The sequence below is a fragment of the Petaurus breviceps genome, unplaced genomic scaffold, assembly GCF_028583685.1.
Source record: "Petaurus breviceps papuanus isolate PSGF00001 unplaced genomic scaffold, PetGlider_PUasm1.0 229, whole genome shotgun sequence".
In the NCBI taxonomy this organism is placed as follows: domain Eukaryota; kingdom Metazoa; phylum Chordata; class Mammalia; order Diprotodontia; family Petauridae; genus Petaurus; species Petaurus breviceps.
The window spans coordinates 29,756,311-29,763,643 of NW_027185903.1; the positions used below are offsets into that span (position 1 = coordinate 29,756,311).

The 7,333-nt window shown below is 41.7% G+C and overlaps 1 pseudogene; it reads left to right on the forward strand.

Annotated features, from left to right (window-relative positions):
* Positions 1 to 206: 206 nt before the first annotated feature.
* On the forward strand, positions 207 to 565 carry LOC138167283 (large ribosomal subunit protein eL36-like; annotated as a pseudogene).
* The last annotated feature ends 6,768 nt before the right edge of the window (positions 566 to 7,333 follow it).

Consider the following 7,333-nt stretch of genomic DNA (forward strand, 5'->3'; position numbering starts at 1 on the left):
CAGATTTTGAGTTACAAATTTTCTCCCCGTTTTTCCCCTACCCACCGCCCCAAAATAGCAGTCCCACAGGATATCCCCTCCTCCAATCTGCTCTCTCCCATATTTTCTCCCTTTCGACTTTTCCAGTGGATCTCTATGCCCCAGTGCCTGTATATCTTATTTCCCAATTACATGTAAAATAGTATTAATAATAGTATATATCTTCTGCCTTCTGCTGTGGCTGCCATTGGGGCTACGCACCGTAGCCATGGCTATCTGGTACCCCATGGCCGTGGGCTTCAACAAAGGCCACAAAGTTACGAAAAACGTTTCGAAGCCGCGACACTGCCACCGCCGTGGGCGCTTGACCAAACACATAAAGTTTGTGAGAGATATGATCCGGGAGGTGTGTGGATTTGCCCCTTATGAAAGGCAGGCCATGGAATTGTTAAAAGTCTCCAAGGATAAGCGAGCCCTTAAGTTCATCAAAAAAAGGATGGGAACTCACATCTGAGCCAAGAGGAAGAGAGAGGAGCTCAGTAATGTCCTAGCTGCCATGAGGAAGGCTGCTGTCAAGAAGGACTAAACTGGACTCTACCAACCTTCCCTACATACCCAATAAAGATTTGACAAAAAAATAAAATAAAATAAAAATAATAGTATATATATTTGAGTATTTGATTTCAAAACTTTGAATTCCAGATTCATTCCCTTCCTCCCTTGTCTCCCACCCTTACTGGGAAGATAAGTAGTTCAGTACAGGTTGTACATGTGTGGCTTATGCAAAACAATAACATAGTAGATACATTGTAAAAGACTGACTATATTTCCCTCCCCCCTATCCCACCTCCCACTTGTTCTATTCTCTACTTTGATCCTGTCCCTTTTCAAAAGTGGGTGCTTCCAACTTCCCTCCCCCCCAGCCTGCCCTTCCTTCCATCATCCCCCCTCTCATTTCCTTCCTCCCCTACTCTCCTGGTGTAATAGTAATGGCATTTAAAGATTCCCCTGTATTGGCTTGGCTTTTGGTTTGATTGTGTTAAAACCCAGAGCTTGTTAATCCCACCTGTGGGATGGACTTGTTGCTGTGAAAAGAAAGTCCTGAACTGGGAGGAGCTGGTGACATAGATTTGGAGAGACACAAGAGAGAGGCAGAAGAACTTTTTGGAAGCAGCACCCTCGTGGAGGCAGAGAGAGACTGAGAGGATTGCTGAGGGTCACTTTGAGTTGCCCTGGACTTTTGAGACCTACCCCCGGAGCTGCCAAGGACTGAGGAGACATGGCTGTTTTGCTGGTACATGGATGTTGTTTTGCCAGATTTGTCCACTGGTGAAAGACAGTCCTGTTGTTGAAGAAGTTCTGGAACCTGGCTGTTGGTTAAGAGCTACTGAGACTGTCCTGCAGACAGAGAGTGAATACTGTACACTGGTGAAGGACAGTGCTGTTGTTGCAGGGGTTTGGGAACCTTTCTGTTGGTTCAGAAGCCCTGAAGAAGGATTTTCTTGTTGTATGTTTACAGAAATCCTGGGAGAGGGTTTTGCTAATGTTTTCAGGGGTCCTAGGACTGTTCTGCAGACAGAGGATGAATTAATGAAGAGACTGGCAATGTATCTTGTGGCCTTGCTAAGCTTTGTCTCCCCAGGAACAAAGATTGCTGAGAACTTGCCTAGTGTCAAGATGAAGAAAAGACCTCCATTTGGGTATTAAGTGCTGTGCTTAAACTTGTTGTAACTCTGGGGTAGATTCAATTGTGATCCAGGGGTGGGGAACTTTTGACCTTTTTGTGTTCTATGATTGAACAAATCAATGTACTTTACTTATGATTGGAAACTAATCTCCATTTGAGAAGAGGGGATTTGTGATGGACTAAATGAAGGTACAGCCTAGGGGTGGAGTAGTATTTAGAACAGGGACTTTGTAATTGATTGAATGAATGTAAGGTCCTGGGGTGGAGTAGTACTTGGACATTATTTAATCACACTTAGCAAATGCTGTATTTTGAATGATGTCATATTTTGATCTTCTCTGTTCTTAATTTGTCACTGAATAAAATGGAGAGCACCTATGCTGGTATTTTGAACCTTGGGAAGTTGCCTTTTCTTGGCATTACATTACACCTGGAGGGTGAGATACCCTATTTAGTGTGTATTTCATTCCCTCCTCAAGCCAAATTTTATGGGAATAAGGTTGACCCATTCCCTTTTGCCTTCCTATTCTTCCCCTCCATTGTAACCATATTCCCTTGCCTCCTCTATATGAGATAGTTTACCCCATTCTGTCTCTCCCCATCTCCTCTCACATTGCTCTCTCACCTCTTAATTTCACCTTTTAAGTATCATACCTTCCTGTTAAATTGGTCCTGTGTCCTCTATCTATGTATACTTGTAAACATATATACACACATTCACATATGTATTCATATGCCCATATACCCTCATATATAGACACACACACACACACACACACACACACACACACACACACATATATATATATATATCTATTCCCTTCAACTACTGAGAAAAATTTCATCAGTTACAATTATTGTTTTTCCATGTAGGAATGTTAATAGATCAACTTTGATAAGTTCCTTATGATTTCTTTTCCCTGTTTACCTTCTCATGCTTCTCTTGCTTCTTGTATCTGAATGTCAAATTTTCTATTCAACTCTGGTTTTTTCAGCAAGAATGCTTGAAAGTCCTCTATTCCACTGAATAACCATATTTTTTCCCCTGAAACATGATACTCAGTTTTGCTGGGTAGGTGACTCTTGGTTTTAATCCCAGCTCCTTTGACCTCCAGAATATCATATTCCAAGCCCTTCAATCCCTCAGTGTAGAAGCTGCCAGATCCTGGGTTATCCTGATTGTGTTTCTACAATATTCAAATTGTTTCTTCCTGGATGCTTGTAATATTCTCTCCTTGATCTGGGAATTTCGGAATCTGGCTATAATATTCCTAAGAGTTTTCTTTGTGGGATCATTTTCAGGAGGTGATTGGTAGATTCTTTCAACCTCTATTTTGCCCTCTGGTTCTAAGACATCAGGGCAGTTTTCTTTGAGAACTTCCTGGAGGATGCTTTCTAGGTTCTTACTTTGATCATGGCTTTCAGGTAGTCCAATAATTTTTAAATTATCTCTCCTAGATCTATTTTCCAGGTCAGTGGTTTTTCCCATGAGATATTTCACATTGCCTTCTATTCTTTCATTTGTTTGGATCTGTTTAACAGCATCTTGATTCCTCATAAAATCATTAGCTTCCAATTGCTCCAATCTAATTCTGAAGCAATGATTCTCCTCATTGAGCTTTTGAGATTCTTTTTCCATCTGGCAAATTCGGCTTTTTAAGGCATTCTTCTCCTCATTGCCTTTTTGAGCCTCTTTTGCCATTTGAGTTAGTCTATTTTTAAGGTGTTATTTTCCTCAGTCAGGCTGTTGACCCTCATTTCATAATTTTCTTGCATTGTTCTCATTTCTCTTCCCAATTTTTCCTCCACTTCTCTTATATGCTTCTTAAGGTCCTCTATGGCCTATAACCAGCTTGTATTTTCCTTTGAAGCTTTTGGTGCAGGAGTTCTGACTTCACTGTCTTCCTCCTGTTCCATGCTTTGCTCCTTTTTGTCCTCAGAATAGGAGTCTAATGTTGGAATCTTCTGTCGGCTTTTTTTCCTTTGCCTGGTTATGTCACCACTCAGTCACTTGAGCCCTGGGCTTTTTGCCACAGTAGGACTCTGCCACCAGACAGGGGAGCTTTCGTCCCAAACGCTGGGGTTTTCTCAGCTGCTGGAGGTATTAGATGGGTGTCCTCTCTGAGGTCTCCACACACTCTGGCAAGCTGGACACACACCCCAGGACCTCCACTCTAGACTGCAATCCAGGTCCAAGAAGGTTAAAGCAAGAGCTATTACCCCTCATACTGGTGCTTGGTCCCCCTACACTCTGCAGGCCAGGAGCTGAAGCTGCCATGTGGCACTGGCTGGCTGTGCTGGCGGCTCAGTGGCTTCTTACCCTGGGGGCAAAAGCCATACACTCCCACTTACTGGGTCCCAAAGTCCAGACTGCACTGATCTCTCACTTTGTCCTTCACATCTGTGTATTGATAAATTTGGAAACAGCCACAGCTGCTGCTGATCCAGCAGGCTGAAGCCTTGGCATGGGGCTGGGCTCCGCTCCCAGAGCACTGCACTGGCCAATTTCTGATGGCCTGCCCAGCTGTCCTCAGCAGGATGTTAGCTCCTCTGTGTCATTTTGTGTGTTCTGCAGCTCCAAAGTTTGTTTAGAGTCCCCTTTTATATGGATTGGGGAAGGTGGAAGCTGGAGAAGCAGGGAGGTCCTGCTGCTACTCTGCCATCTTGACTCCGTGCGTGCCCCCCCCCCCCCCCCCCCCCCCCCCCCCCCTTTCCCCCCGCCCCCCCCCCCCCCCCCCCACCTCCTGAGGTCACATTTGAACTCAAGTCCTCCTGACTACAGGGCTGGTGCTCTATTCACTGCACCACCTAGCCGCCCACCCCCAGAATTTCTAATGACATGCAAGATGTATGTCTGTATAGCTATGTAGAGGAAAATGGATATTAATTAAAAACAGTGTACATAAAGATATAAAGACATGTATCTTATACATGATAATTTAAAAAACATTCTTTCAAGAAGCCATATGGAGTGTTGGACTAGGAATTGGGTTCAAATCCTGTCTCTGATACTTTGTAGCTGTATGATGATAAGGAAGCTAGTCATTTAACTTCTCTGAGCTTCAGTTTTCTCATCTGTAAAATGGATAACATACCTTATATTATTATCCTGTAGTACCCACATCACAGCGTTGTCAGGTTCAGGTGAGATAGTGTATGCAACTCCCTTTGCAAATTTTAAAGAATTATAAAGACCTTTTATTATGATGTAGTCACTTTACCTATACCTATCCTGTTAGAATGGTACAACCTAATAAAAACATATAACTATATGTTTATATCTATATCTGTGTCTATACTGTGTATGTATATGTACATATGTGTGTATGCACACACATATATCTGCCTGGATGTCCAGAGCAAAGAGGGGAAGAAGTCCATTCCCCTGTTGGTTTAGGGAGATTTGTGTTCTGTTTGCACAGGTCCAATATGGGATAACAGAAGGGCATGCAACTCAGGATGGAGTCCCTGGAAAACTGACAAGTCACCAACATGGCAGCACACAATTTGGTTAGGCTGCTGCTGACACCTTCCTTTGTCTTCTAGTAAGACTATAAGAGATAAGGGTAAAAAAGAGGAATGGGCTACTCATTATTAACCCTTTGCTTGAAAAGTGGGAGCTCCCCAGTTTTTTGCACAAACTTACTGTATCATCTAGACATGAGCACAGGACAGCATATTCTATGTACCCTTTCTTTCCTGTTTGCTATTAGTAAACACCTGGCATCTATGGTGATGTTTCCCTTTCCAAGAATTGGAAGATCCTTGTCTTCTGGCCGGATGCTCAATCTAAGGAGGTAAGAGTGAGTGAAATGCTGGATCAGCCCTTATGTTTGAATAGTGGAAGTAATACCATAATCACCACCAACAAAAAATTATTATGCCTAGAAATTTGGGTTTATTTGTAAAGTTGACAGAATGATTTTAAATGCTTTACAGATTGTAGGAAATTTCGTATAAATAAAAAGAAAATGAGATGATGTCCCAAAAGGGCCTTCTAAATTCAAAAAAGACAAATTTTTTTCAAAATCTGTTTGATTTGGTATATTAGGACCATAGAATTATATATATGTATATAACTATATATAATATATAATGTATATATACACACATATATAACGATCTTATCTAGTAAAAATCTTTCATATCCTCAGATGATTAAATTAAGGCCCAGAGAGGTTAAGTGATTTGTCTAAGGATACACAGGCAGTAGCAGAATTGGGCTCTAAACCCACGTCTTTTTATTCTCAGCCCATTATAGTAAAGAAAGGTATTCCAAGTAGTATTAAGAAAGGGACAGAGTCTGCTCGTCTATACAGTATTCTGTACCTGCAGTCTACTTCCTTTCTGTTGAGGGAAGAGAGGTATGTTTCATTATCTGGTCCCCACCAACAAGGTTGGTCATTACATGAAATGAATCTTTAATGATTGTATTTCAAGACAGCGAGGGATGATTTTGTTCAGGGGCACTGGAGGTAGTAAACTACACCATGAAGACTTCTGTTTCATCTAGCAGCTGGTGAGTTTGTCTAAATCTGGGAGACCTAATTGAGGAGTTAATTATGAATTAAATACACATTTGAGAGGATATTTTTTTCTTTTTTAAAAAACACAAATGACACCACCAGATGAAAAAAGGAAGTGTATTATTCACTTTTCTCTGGATTATGCTTATTTTATCCCTCTCCCTGTATTTATTTTGTAGGGAACATAAAATGGTAATTAATAGAAAATACATGTATAGGTGTTGCCATTTTCATCAGGAGATGAAGCTCTAAAACTGCCTCTTCATAGATTGCTAGAAAAACTCACTTCTCTGAAAGTTGATAAAGGAAAAGTTTCGGCAATCAGTCAGCTCGCCTGCCTACCTAGTGCTGGGCTCAATGACAAGAAGACTGTACATTAGAACCACTCCCACCTCCGTCTCATCATCTCCTCTTGTTCACACTCTTGTTCTGATGAAGGGGAGTCGCAAGCACGGTGACATTCAGAAAGCAGGAACTCAGCAAAGGCCAGGCTTGATTCATAATCAGTGTGGGAGTAACTGTTTTAAGAATGTAATCTGCATATGTCAAAGTGGAGGATGGAGATTATTATTTTGATCAGCCAAGTCATAACAGGAACAATCTAGCCCAAGGACTTTTGATTCCTAGAATCACTGAATGGAAGGGACCTTAAGGATCAGCTGGTCTAATCCTCTCATTTACAGATAAGGAACTAAGACTCAAGGGAGGCACGAAAATTTCAAGGGTCACCATTGCATTCCTAGCAGAAGTAGGAGGAGGAATCTAGGTCTCCTGACTTCTTTCACCTATGTATGTCAATCACCTGACAAATTTTCATCTCTTTTGGCATGGGAAACTTCAACCACACTCCTGTTTCCAGAAAGAAACATTGTCAATCCAATCCAAACCAATAAGCATGTATTAAGCACCTACTATTTATTAAGCCAGGTGCTCTGCTAAGATAGGGATATAATTAATAGAAAGAAAGATAGTGCCTGCCCTCAAGGAGCTTGCAGTCTAATGAAACAATGTAGCAAAATCACATAGGATCACTGAATCTCAGAGTTGGGTGGGATCTCAGAGGTGATCTAGTGTAACCAGAACCTGCTCAGAAGTCCTTCCTGCAACATCCTCAGCCTTTAATAGATGACTTCTGGTGAGA